Genomic DNA, 14,205 nt, shown 5'->3' with positions numbered 1-14,205 from the left:
TCCTTAAGAATGACCCCTGAATTACAAAGGCCGTAGAATAGATAGTTGAAATTACTAAAAACACCTTAGCGTAAAGAGCGAGGTATTACGAGGAGGTGAACCCCTCGTATGCGTAATAGTGTCTATTCGTTTTAAGTTTAAATGCTACTTCTTATTTTCAGTTGAAAAAAGATTTCATATTTTTTTTTCATTGCTTATTTTAGATAATCCTAGAAAATCCTGCGCTCCCTTCATTGAAATTCTCTTCCCCCATGGCAAATTCATCCATGGAAAGATCCTCCCACGTACCCCCCCTCAACTTCTTCCCCCCCACACCAAAAAAAATCCCCCTGAAAACGTCTATACACTTCCCAATAACCATTACTATATGCAAACACTGGTCAAAGTTTTGTAACTTGTAGCCTCTCCCATGGAGACTGTGGGGAGGGGTAAGTCGTCCCCAAAGACATAGTTATTAGGTATTTCGACTAAGGTGAATACAATGGCTATCTCAGAATTTTGATCCGGTGATATTTGGAAAAAAATGAGCGAGGAAAGGGGCCTAGATGCCCTCCAATTTATTTGTCACTTAAAAAGGACACTAGAACTTTTAATTACCGTTAGAATGAGCCCTCTTGCAACATACTAGGACCACTGGGTCGATAAGATCACCCCTGGGAAAAAGAAAAGAAAACAAAACAAACAAACAAATAAACACGCACCCGTGATCGGTCTTCTGGCAAAAAATACCAATATCCGTATTTTTGCAGACAGGAGCTTGAAACTTCTACAGTGGGGTTCTCTGATACGCTGAATTCGATGGTGTGAATTTTGTTAAAGTTCTATGACTTTTAGGGGGCGTCCCCCTGTTTTCTAAAATAAGGCAAATTTTTTCAGGCTCATAACTTTTGATGGGTAAGACTAAACTTGATGAAACTTATATATTCAAAATCAGCATGAAAATACAATTCTTTAGATGTAGCTATTGGTATCAAAATTCCATTTTTTAGAGTTCCGGTTACTATTGAGCCGGGTCGCTCCTTAATACAGTTCGTTACCACGAACTGTTTGATGAAGAGTATTTGGTCGGGGCTACATTATACAAGTACAGAAAATCCAACTACAGAAGGAATATAAGAAAAAAAAACGGCTCAACCGAAAAACGGGCCTGACGAAGGACCTAAGAGAGGCACAATTTTTTTTTTTTGAAGACCTTGAACATTAGGACCATAAGTCCCTGGGCCAGGGAGGCCCAACAGACAAAACGGAGTAATTTCTGTTCTTTTTAAGTTTTAATGTCACTCCTTACTTTCAGTTAATTTTTTTTTTATTTAATTACTTTAAGCAATCAATCTAGTTTTAGCAGCATGATATACAGTAAATTTGTATTCATACTTTTAGCCTTTTGAAACACAATTCTTTACAGAGAAAATTAATGTTCAATCATTTATCGATTCAATAATTCAAAAAATTGTTGATAAACATACTGCTTCCAAAATTACGAAAGCCTTTTAGCCTTTTGAAACACATTTCTTTACAGAGAAAATTAAATGTTCAATCATTTATCGATTCAATAATTCAAAAAATTGTTGATAAACATACTGCTTCCAAAATTACGAAAGCCTTTTAGCCTTTTGAAACACATTTCTTTACAGAGAAAATTAATGTTCAATCATTTATCGATTCAATAATTCAAAAAATTGTTGATAAACATACTGCTTCCAAAATTACGAAAGCCTTTTAGCCTTTTGAAACACATTTCTTTACAGAGAAAATTAAATGTTCAATCATTTATCGATTCAATAATTCAAAAAATTGTTGATAAACATACTGCTTCCAAAATTACGAAAGCCTTTTAGCCTTTTGAAACACATTTCTTTACAGAGAAAATTAAATGTTCAATCATTTATCGATTCAATAATTCAAAAAATTGTTGATAAACATACTGCTTCCAAAATTACGAAAGCCTTTTAGCCTTTTGAAACACATTTCTTTACAGAGAAAATTAAATGTTCAATCATTTATCGATTCAATAATTCAAAAAATTGTTGATAAACATACTGCTTCCAAAATTACGAAAGCCTTTTAGCCTTTTGAAACACATTTCTTTACAGAGAAAATTAAATGTTCAATCATTTATCGATTCAATAATTCAAAAAATTGTTGATAAACATACTGCTTCCAAAATTACGAAAGCCTTTTAGCCTTTTGAAACACATTTCTTTACAGAGAAAATTAATGTTCAATCATTTATCGATTCAATAATTCAAAAAATTGTTGATAAACATACTGCTTCCAAAATTACGAAAGCCTTTTAGCCTTTTGAAACACATTTCTTTACAGAGAAAATTAAATGTTCAATCATTTATCGATTCAATAATTCAAAAAATTGTTGATAAACATACTGCTTCCAAAATTACGAAAGCCTTTTAGCCTTTTGAAACACATTTCTTTACAGAGAAAATTAATGTTCAATCATTTATCGATTCAATAATTCAAAAAATTGTTGATAAACATACTGCTTACAAAATTACGAAAGCCTTTTAGCCTTTTGAAACACATTTCTTTACAGAGAAATTAAATGTTCAATCATTTATCGATTCAATAATTCAAAAAATTGTTGATAAACATACTGCTTCAAAATTACGAAAGCCTTTTAGCCTTTTGAAACACATTTCTTTACAGAGAAAATTAAATGTTCAATCATTTATCGATTCAATAATTCAAAAAATTGTTGATAAACATACTGCTTCCAAAATTACGAAAGCCTTTTAGCCTTTTGAAACACGTTTCTTTACAGAGAAAATTAAATGTTCAATCATTTATCGATTCAATAATTCAAAAAATTGTTGATAAACATACTGCTTCCAAAATTACGAAAGCCTTTTAGCCTTTTGAAACACATTTCTTTACAGAGAAAATTAAATGTTCAATCATTTATCGATTCAATAATTCAAAAAATTGTTGATAAACATACTGCTTCCAAAATTACGAAAGTTTAATTTATGTTTTATTTCACAAATTTCTACATGTTTGAGTGAAATAGGATCGAAAGGCAAAGTTTGATTTGTCCTTCATTATTCGTCCCTTATTATTACCAATATTTTGTGTTTTACCATTGTTTACCAATGTGTATTACCATGTATTACCATTATTCGTCCTTTATTATTACCAATATCTAATTTGAGAGTTTTATTTAGGCATCAAATTTTTATATGTTTAATAAAATAGGATCAAAAGGCAAAGTTTTGATTTGCCCTTTATTGTTCGTCCTTTATTATTACCAATTCTTTGTGTATTACCATTATGTACCAATGTGTATTACCATTATTTGTCCTTTATTATTACCAATGTTTAATTTAAGAGTTTCATTCAGGCATCAAATTTCTATATGGTTAAATAAAATAGGATCGAAAGGCAAAGTTTTGATAGATAGTGTCCTTTTAAAATAGCAAAATTGAGCAAGAAGTCAAAAATGTAAATATTTAAAAGTATCTTTCTAACAATCTTGATCGTGATCGTAATTTTTGTTGTTGTTCTTGTTTTGACAAGTAGAAACAACGCTGTTCAAAAACATGTGGTTATGAGTAAAGTGCAAATCACACTCAAGCTGTTTAGAAAGTTTAAAAGTCTTGTTTTAAAGTTTAATCAGTCTAGGTTTAACTTTGATTAGCCTTACATATTACATAACTGGTCATATTAGGACGAATAAAAGAAGACAGCAAAGAAAAAAAGATATAATTGAAGTGATTTATTCATTTTAATTTCTTTCGTTTTAGGATTCATCTAACAGTTATCTTTGTAACTTTCTTTTATCTTTCGCAGCCTTTATCTTTCTGTTTGGTGTCACTATTCATTTTAATTTGAGTGTGTTTTTAGTTTCATTAATTCGTTCATAGTAATGTCTGTTTGTTTTAAGCTTGAATTATTGTAAGACTTTATTTCTACTCGTTATACGTTTTAACATGAGCCATTACTTTTATTTGATCAGAAATTAAATAAAAACCAAGTTTTTTTTAAGTGAAAGTAAGGAGCGAGATTAAAACTTAAAACGAACAGAAATTATTTCGTATATGAAAGGGGTTGCTCCCTCATCAACGCCCCGCTCTTTAGTCTGAAGTTTGACTCTTTCTCTCAACTCTAATTTTTAAAACAGTAAAAAACTCAAAAGAAAACTAAATGTTCGAACAAATGAATCTACTTTTCCTTTTTCCATTAGATGGTGTAAGATTTAACTTAAGATAAAAAGAAAACAATCAAAATAGACGCAGCCGTGATCTTATTCCTTTTTTTTAAGAAGAATTGAAAATTTTTCATCTTTGACTGAAAACAGGAGTGAACGGATATTTGAGGACATGAATGAACCGATATTTTCAAAGGTGTTGACACGCGGCGGCGACACCTTGAATCTCACCCTCTCCCCCTTTATGACACCTGTTCTCCCTTAGCTACGCCCCTGACTGGATGTCACGGTTTTATCCGATTGAACATTTGATCTTTCACCCACGCAAGTGAACATTCTTTAAACAGAAATGTGAGGTTATAGAACCCCTAACTTTCTGGAACTATCCTAACTGGATGGGTTTTGAGAGGAGGTAGTAATATGTTGCACTTTGTTAAAAGAATTTATAGTGTATGTGACCCTATCTGGCAAGAGGAAGCAAAAAAGAAGGCCGTGGACAGGGAGTTTGTTGAAGGAGAAGGATACTTAAGAGATTGCATTTGCTGGACAAAATCCATACAGTATAGTAATTTTCAAAGTCGCTCCTGGTGAAAGTGTCTTAATCTAACAAATTGTTTGGTTCGCACCTGTTTCGAATTAGTGTCGAAAATATTCAGTTCTCCACAAAGCAAAATTACTTTTTAAATAAATAACAAAGCAAATAGTGAGTAATGAATTAAAAATACAGTAAAAGCCTCTTGTTTTCGAACTGTATGTAAAATATGGGATGGAGGGGGTCAAATATCCTACTATGATTTTTTTTTTTTTTTTTTTTTTTTTTTTTTTTTTTTTTTTTTTTTTTTTTTTTTTTTTTTTAATGCAGACAGAGAAGAAAAACAGAACAAAATCTAAGCAAACATACTAAAAAATGGAATTACCATCGACCATGCTACTTAGAGAGATCATCGGCCAGTCTACGTAGATCTAGCTTTTTTAATCTTCTCTTATCAAATTTTTCTGTATACAGGTCTACTGGGTTTTGCAAGAGGACAGCTGACTTTCAATATCAATATTCATTTAAATAAAATAAAAAATTTCTTTTCTTTGTAGCATGCCAAGGCCTCTTGGCATTTATTGTATTCATGAAAATTGTCTATGCTATTATTAATGTTAGAAATTTGAACCTTTGTTTAAGGTTTCAGTCACAAATTATTGATACTTACGCAGATTTCTCACTTTATTATTTTTGTAAACCCCAAAAGCTATCCTATCAGATGATTTGGTTTTCTAAAAGTTGACGATATCCAATTAACTGGAAAAATACAGATGTTTGTTTTTGACAGTGAACAGCTGAGCTACATTTCTGCCGTAACTTGCTCGTCAATATTTACATTATGTTTGTAACGACACTGATCAAAATGAGAAAAGTGACTAACGACAAGATAAAAATCATAGAACAAATTTGTTACTGAAGTTTCTTTTTATACTCCAATTATATCTTATGAAGTTTCTTTTTATATCCCTATTCCAATTATATCTGTTAAGAATCATAGAACTAATTTGTTTCTGAAGTTTTTTTTATATTCCCATTGTATCATATGAAGTTTCTTTTTATATCCCTATTCCAATTGTATCAATTAAAAATCATAGAACTAATTTGCTTCTGAAGTTTCTTTTTATATTCCAATTATATCTTACGAAGTTTCTTTTTATATCCCTATTCTAATTATATCTATTAAAAATCATAGAACTAATTTGTTTCTGAAGTTTCTTTTTATATTCCAATTATATCTTATGAAGTTTCCTTTTATATCCCTATTCCAATTATATCTATTAAAAATCATAGAAATAATTTGTTTCTGAAGTTTCTTTTTATATCCCAATTATATCTTATGAAGTTTCTTTTTATATCCCCGTTCCAATTATATCTATTAAAAATCATAGAACTAATTTGTTTCTGAAGTTTCTTTTTATATTCCAATTATATCTTATGAAGTTTCTTTTTATATCCCTATTCCAATTATATCTTATCAGCTTCATAGTCTTTGCATTGATTTTCTTGTAGTTTTTTTTAAAGATCTTATATATTTTTGTTACTTTATCTTACGTGAAGGTGCTACATGAAGTTGAATTTCTTATTGGCAATTGTTTGGCAATGTCCACTCTTTTGACATTATATGATTCCTGTATTAATTTTACATTTCTGTATAAGTTATTTAGAAAAAAATATCATCTCCTAATTAAAACACTAAATGAGAACTTTCTTTTTATCAATCTTCTTTTATAAAATACAGGAATTAGGTTTGAATCCTCGGTACAGACCAGAGGCCCGCGTGAAGAGGGGAGGGGAAATGCTAAGTTTTCCTGAACATCTAATTATCAAGTTATTTGTTTTTATTGGCCCCGTTCTCGAAAAAAGTTCCTCGGTAGGATCTTGCTACAGGCGAGCAAGAATTTTCCAATTATTTGGCTAAATAAATATAGTTTTGGCATTCGGTCGATACATTAAGGGGTATATGTAAGGGAGGGTAGTTTTCTAGCATTTGGAAAAGAATAGGAGAGAATAGCTTTCTAGTAACGAGATGTCAAACGAATGATTTATTTCATTTATGGAGCAATAAAAAAAGGTAGGAAAGTATATTAAGTTGAAAATGCCACATAGAGAGATTTTGAAAGTGAGGATACGAGTAATAGAAGTAATATTGAATGTATTTGAATAGGTTTTTTTTTGTTCCTTTTTTTAGCCATGGCACCTGTGGCCAATATTTAAAATATTAAATATCTATCTATATATCTAAAGTAAAAAAACAACAAAGAGAGACAAAACTCGACAACATCAAAAAACCTCAAATGAGACTGCGGCCAGTAGAGAGAAAAGAGATGAAAAACTAAAATAACGCGGATATTTCGCCTGTATCTAAACTAGGCATCCTCAGCACAAGAAAAAAAGAAAAACACTAAACTAAGAACAAATAAAACCACCACCAATAATAATAAATACAATTGTCGCTACTGATCCACGTAGGGAAAAGAAGATATTAGAGTTACTTCAATGATAACATCAAAGCAACAGTCGCAAAGCAAAAGTCAAAAGTCAGTCGATAATTTAAAAAAGACTTAAATTAAAAGTGGAAACAATCTGAACTTAAAGGGGGTCATTTTCCCTTATAAGAATGAAGTAAGAATTATTTAGTTATCGAGTTCGTTTAAAACGGATATCTTGCGCCAAAATTAGTATAATTGGATCCCCATTTTCAAATAAATTGTGCCATCGACTAAAATGTATCTGTAGCCAGTGTAAAGTTGTGCCTTCTATGTGGTTATTTGCTCAAATCAAAATTTCTGCTCCCGTGAGACAAGACAAAGAGAAGTGACAGAACAGATGGGAAATATATAATTTGGGCTATATATTTGCACATTAGGGGGAAAGGGTAAAGTATTTGAACAGTTTGAAGTTATAAAATAGTTCTTGCTTCATAATATGCAGAATAATTGTACTTAACACATTAGGCATGCAGACTCGCTCTACCTTATCCCCAACCCCTAATGTGTAAATAAAAAGAGTGTGGGTTTTCAATTCTTCAGCCACTATACAAGACTAAAATCTATACAAGATTAGATGATTGGTACAAACTCTACAGTTATACGCTATAGTCGCTTGAAAATTTAAAAAGAGATTGAAACATATGTAAAAAGGGGAGAAACTTATTAGCGGGTGGTGGAGGCCAAAAACGTATTTCGTATACCCAAATAGAAAAAAACTTAAACCAAAAATTCTTACCTCTATCTTATTACTTGAAATCAATTATTCCAGAGCAAAAGGTTGTTGGTATGGCATTTGCCATCCTTTGTACTAATTCTAATTTCTCCTTTGTACTGAAAAAATCATCACAAACATGAATCTCAAAGAAACGTTGATTAGCAATGTAAACGATTGGTGGCACCAACATCTATTTAAGCACCAACCCAAGTCACAAAAAAAGCCTGTAAGTACTTTTGTTTTGTTGCTGCTTTACAATTTTTTTTTTTTTTTTTTTTTTTATAAAATCAGAAACATACGAGCAATAGCTGATGATTATGTGGATACACATTGAACGAACATTTTTTTGGCCCGAAAAAGGTACTGTTGTTCAGTGGTGGGCCTGGCCTTCACATGCTACTTTTTGTTACCATGTTACCGGGGCGGAAATTTAAAATGCCCTTTCCTCGTTTTTACAATAATTTGGGAGAAGAAACCCTTGTATGATTCTATTCTAAAAGACAGACGAGTCCTACAATGACAAAATTCATTCACTTTCCAGCGCGTCATTTGTCCAGCTATCTGGTATTGTCAAAATTTATTTTTTACAAATTAAGATTTAGTAAAGAGCACAAAAGGGGCGGAAATTTAAAATGCCCTTTCCTCGTTTTTACAATAATTTGGGAGAAGAAACCCTTGTATGATTCTATTCTAAAAGACAGACAAGTCGTACAATGACAAAATTCATTCACTTTCCAGCGCGTTATTTCTCCAGCTATCTGGTGTTGTCAAAATTTATTTTTCACAAACTAAGATTTAGTAAAGTGCACAAATATTCAATTTAATGTGCTCGTCTGCCAGCATCTTCCAAGGGTGTGATCAAACATTATTCTAAAGCACACACATTTTGTACAACAACACATTTCATTCGTCAGGTCTTTATTCTTCGATTTTTCATTTGTCATCTAGGGCGAAGCATTAAATTTATTTTGCTCACCTAATAGGATATTTTGGGAAATTCCCCATCATTTCCATATACGAAATTTTTCTGAAACACGGATACATTGTGCAACACTGCATTCCATTCATTTTCGACTTTTGATAGCTCCAGCTTTCTATTGTTATCTACGTTGAAACTTTCAATTTGTTCCGCTCGTCTGCTAGAACCTTTTGGAAATATACTACCATTTCCTTGTACGAAATTATCAAACAGTTCGTGGTAATGGAACTGTAGTAAGGAGCGACCCGGCTCAATAGTAAACGAAACTCTAAAAAACAGAATTTTGATGCTAAAATATACATCAAAAGAATCAAATTTTCATGCTGATTTTAAATATATAAGTTTCATCAAATTTAGTCTTTGTCATCAAAAGTTATTAGCCTGAGCAAATTTGCCTTATTTTGGAAAATAGGGGGAAACACCCCCTAAAAGTCATATAATTTTAACGAAAATCACACAATCGCATTCAACGTATCAGAGAACCCTTTAGCGAAAATTCCAAGCTCCTATCTGCAGAAATGTGGAATTTCGTATTTTTTGCCAGAAGACGGATATGACGGGGTTCTAAAAATACTTTAGCATAAAAGCGAGGTATTTCGGAGGAGATAAATACCTTGCTCTTTATGCTAAAGTTTTTTTAGTAACTTCAACTATTTATTCTACGGCCTTTCTGATTCAGGGGTCGTTCTTAAAGAATTGGGAAAAACTTAAGATTGAGTGTAAAGAGCGAGGTATTAACGAGGGAACAAACCCCCCTTATATATATATAATAAAAATATAAGAATATTAAAGTTTGTTAAGTAAGTTAATTCTTAAGTTACGTATATTTTTCTAATAAAAACGTTCGTAAAAAATTAAAAGTTCTAGTTGCCTTTTAAGTAACCGAAAAATTGGAGGGCAACTAGGCCTCCTTCCCCACCCCTTATTTCTCAAAATCGTCTAATCAAAACTAAGAGAAAGCCATTTAGCCAAAAAAAAAGAATTAATATGCAAATTTCATTTTAATAATTTATGTGCGGAGAGCCAAAATCAAACATGCATTAATTCAAAAACGTTCAGAAATTAAATAAAAAAACAGTTTTTTTTTAACTGAAAGTAAGGAGCGACATTAAAACTTAAAACGAACAGAAATCACTCCGCATATGAAATGGGTTGTCCCGTCCTCAACGTCTCGCTCTTTATGCTAAAGTTTTTAATTCTTTTAAAAAGTAGAATTGTGGCAAAGAGTCAAACGTTAGCGTAAAGAAAACTTAAACCAACTTAAACTGAAAACTTAAACCAATACATGAACTACCATGGAATGAGGAGCATATTTCCCTCTGCGTCAAATTTAGAATAATCCTGAATCTGCTATTAAAGATAGCTAAAAATTACATAAAAAACGAAGTTCAAATTCTAACGAAAAATAAAAGCGATGTAAAAACTTAAAACGAACGGTAATTATCCTAAGCATGATGGGCACTAGAATTACCCTAAGCCTCTCACTCTTTATGCTAAATCGTGATATTGACACTTTGTTGAGGCCATAATTAGTATCTAAATATGCTAAAACTTTGATGCAAATAGCGGGAAACCTGGGGAGCAGCCCCCTCAATTGCTAGATATTTTTTATCATTGCGATTGCTAACGCCAATCTTTGATTTCTGTTCATAAGAACAGAAACAGAAACGGTCTTTCTGTTCTTTGCATATTCTGTACATTTAATCCATTCGTACAGCATAAAATTTTCTACAAAGATGGTCTGATAGATTAAATTTTTAATATCAACTTAAGAAATTTAGCTCCATAACTAAAATGCTAAAACAAAACTGAGAAAAAACGAGGAGAACTTGGATTTCACATACACATCAGCGATTATGCTTCCTATTCGGCTTCAACACAATCACTTCATCAAGAACGTGAAACCACAATATCTCAAAACACACAGCTTGGCTTCATGACTTTTTCAGAAAATGAATTCTAAAAAAGAATAAATAATTGAAAAATTATTTGAGAAGTCACAACTAGCGTTGTATACTAGTGCGTCAAAAATCATGCTGTATGTGTCCGTGTTGCAGACTGAACTTGCTCAACTTATTTTAACTTACTAATTTTGGCACTAGTTGTTTCCTATTTACTATTGTGTTTTATAAAGTTTTATTTCACTGATTTCTTTTTCAAGCTTATTGAAATTTTTTCCTGTTTTTGATATTTTTTCGTTTGTATTTGTTTTTTTTTATTCGAAAGGCAACTTTGTCTAGAAAAGGATGTGGCTATTGAACTAGAGGCCTTTCATCTGGCAAACCTCGTCCTTGAAACAACATTCACAATTGAAAGAAAGCGCTACGTCTACTTTAAATGATTTGCCCTTTAAATTGTCATTCTTGTTTCTTTTTACTATTGTGTTTTATAAAGTTTATTTTACTTATTTCTTTTTTAAGCTTATTGAAAGTTTTACCCGTTTTTGACATTTTTTCCTTTGCATTTGTTTTTATTGGAAAGGCAATTTTGTCTAGGAAAGGATGTGGCTAATAAACTAGAGGTCTTTCATCTGGCAAACCTGGTCCTTGAAAAAAAAAATCCTAATTTGAGAGAAAGACGATTCACCCTTTAAACAATCATTGTTGTTTCTTTTTACTGTTTTGTTTTATAAAGTTTTATTTTACTTATTTCTTTTTTATGCTTATTGAAAGTTTTACCGTTTTTTTTGTTATTTTTTTCTTTGCATTGGTTTTTATTGGAAAGGCAGCGTTGTCTAAGAAAGGATGTGGCTATTGAACTACAGACCTTTCATCTGGCAAACCTAGTCCTTGAAACAAAATTCACAACTGAAAGAAAGCGCTATGTCTACTCTAAAGACTTGCCTTTTAAATAATCATTGCCCTTTAATAATTTTGCCCATTCGAGACTCTAAAGACGCAGCGTTTCCTAGCTGGCGTTTTTACGCTCATTTGGTCAATGTAGACAGTTAGTCTCAATAAGCATGAACATCTTCCAATTGGGTGGAGTTACTTTGAAAAGAGAGGTTTAAGCTAATCAAATGTCCCTTAATATGCTATTTAATGTCTAGTCCGAACAATTAGTTTAGCTGAGTGTCCATGTTTTAAAACTTTCAAATATTCGCAAAGAATACACTGCCTTTCCTGTGAAATAACTATCTAGCCTAAGCACGAGGGCTTTAAAAACACAAGAAAAAAAACAGCGTCTTTTTAGCCCTTTCTTGAAGAAAGAGATATCACAAGAGATCAAAATGCACAGCTTGGCTTAACTAACTCTTTGACATAATCGCATTAAACACAAACACTTAAAGAACCCGGACTGAAAAAAACGGTGGACTCATTTCTACCGTCGAAAATGTTATGTGCACTACTAAGCGAGATTTGCGAATTAGCGCATTCCAGAGACACTTGAAAGCCCTTCTCTATCTAGCTGCATTATTTGCCACTCCACATTCTAAATTACCTTCTTGCTGTTGCCCATTACTTCTTTTTTCTCCCACAATCTCACGGTTCTTTAGTTCTTCAGTTCTGCTTGTTTCAAAATTATAATGACAGCATTTATTTCTTGCAATCAATTTCAAACCGCGTAGCTTCACGTCTGATTGACCATCATTTTTCATTTTATCCATCTCAATTTTTAGTTGGGTTCGCGCCAACATTTCTCGTTCTGTGTATTGCGGGCTAACTGATAATTTGTGCTGACGCAGATAAACGTTTTGCCCTAGTGCCACAGCGCTGTGCTACAGAGGTGTCTTACCCTAGTGCCACAGTGCTGTGTTAATGATTTTGTCAAAGAAAATAGGGAAATTGAACAGAAATGAGTCATTAAGTTTGACTTTGATTAATAAGAATTAAGGAAAGCGAATAAAACTAAATTAAAAAACGGGTGGTACTATTGCTATTATTACTGTATTAGCAGATTTTCTGTTGATTTCTTCTTGGGGTTGGGGTTGGTACATTAAACATAAAAACTTTATAAACCAGAACTGAGGTTTCCCTAGTGCCAGAGCGCTATGCTACAGAAATGTCTTACCCTAGTGCCATAGTGTTGTGTCAATGATTTTGTAAAAAAACAACAACAGGGAAATTGAACAGAAAAGAATCATTGGAGGTTTGACTTTGATTAATCAGAATTAAGGAAAGCGAATAAAACTAAATTTAAAAAAGTTTGGTACTATTACTATTATTACTGTATTAGCGGATTTTCTGTTGATTTCTTCTTGGGGTTGGTGGCAAGTGCAATTCCACGTCTAAGAAGAAAAGAAACACTCTTAACCAAAAAGTATGATAAATATAATATTACATTAATGTTACCGTATATTATTTTTGGATTAGAAAGCTGGTTTGTTTCTGACTAAGCAAATAAAAAAAAAAGATTATGTGTAAGTTATCTATGAAAGAAAACGAGAAAAACAGACGAAAATAAAAACTCAGCTATTAGCTTTGCCTTGTTGCCCAGTGTTTCATCACGGAACAGAAAACGTTTATTAACTTCAATTGCTTTAGAATAACTTGAGCGTGTCAGTAAAACAATGAGTGAAATAATACAAAGAGCTAAAAAAAAAATGAAAAATCGAAGATTCAAAGCAGTGTTATGTCAAGGCTAAGGCCGTACCCGAGGTGTTTTAACCCCCTCCCCCTGAAATGTTTGTCCGACTCGTAAAAACATTACAAAAATGAATATAAGCAAATTTTTGTTTTTTACAGAGCCCCCCCCACTCCCTCCGAAAAAAATGATATGTTCTAGGTCAAGGTCAACGTAATAAGAACGCAATATAAAAAAGCCAAGCTATAAGATCAATATTTAAAATTACAAACTACGATATCTTCCTACTGCCGAAGTGAAATTTTCTTGCAGTAAGACTACTGGTATAAGCTTCCTGAAATAAAGTCCACAGACATTAAGTCAAAGATAGAAGATGAAGCGGAAGTCTGCTAGCATTCTTCCTAGTTAGTCAAGCATTTTATATAGTTGCCACGCTGTCGGTAAGGAGAAAGAACGTGATGGTAAAAATCAGACCATAGGTCTATCAGTCTTATGGCTAAACGAAGAACAGGTCCTTCCCGAAAGCTCTGGGAAAAGGTCACCAGAAAGGATTTAAATAAAATTGGTACTTTTTGCGAGGGGGAACGAGAGAAGTTCTGAATACATTGATAGAGGAGAAATGTCCATATCTGTGTTGGTCTCACTTTGCTATAATAATAATAAAAATTAATAATAATTTATTCCATAAAAAGCCCGTGAGCCATAGGAAATTTACATAACAAACAACAAATTAATTAACTGTTAGCAGTAGCGGTAGTAGTATAAAATAAAGGAAATGGTGTAACAGAGTCTTCTAATTTT

General features: G+C 32.2%; 2 protein-coding genes across 2 annotated transcripts in view; both read right to left on the bottom strand.

Annotated features, from left to right (window-relative positions):
• The window catches only part of LOC136038898 (diacylglycerol lipase-alpha-like), a 127,528-nt gene extending 118,842 nt beyond the window's left edge, over positions 1-8,686 (bottom strand). The window contains exon 1 of the mRNA XM_065722375.1: positions 7,923-8,686. The gene's annotated coding sequence lies outside the window, so the exon portion shown is untranslated. The remainder of the gene's footprint in view (positions 1-7,922) is intronic.
• A 1,934-nt stretch (positions 8,687-10,620) lies between these two features.
• Positions 10,621-14,205, bottom strand: part of LOC136038899 (selenoprotein K-like) — a 31,535-nt gene continuing 27,950 nt past the window's right edge. The window contains exon 5 of the mRNA XM_065722379.1: positions 10,621-10,839. The gene's annotated coding sequence lies outside the window, so the exon portion shown is untranslated. The remainder of the gene's footprint in view (positions 10,840-14,205) is intronic.

This window comes from Artemia franciscana, chromosome 18 (assembly GCF_032884065.1).
Source record: "Artemia franciscana chromosome 18, ASM3288406v1, whole genome shotgun sequence".
Classification (NCBI taxonomy): Eukaryota; Metazoa; Arthropoda; class Branchiopoda; order Anostraca; family Artemiidae; genus Artemia; species Artemia franciscana.
This window is presented reverse-complemented; position numbering and strand designations above follow the sequence as displayed.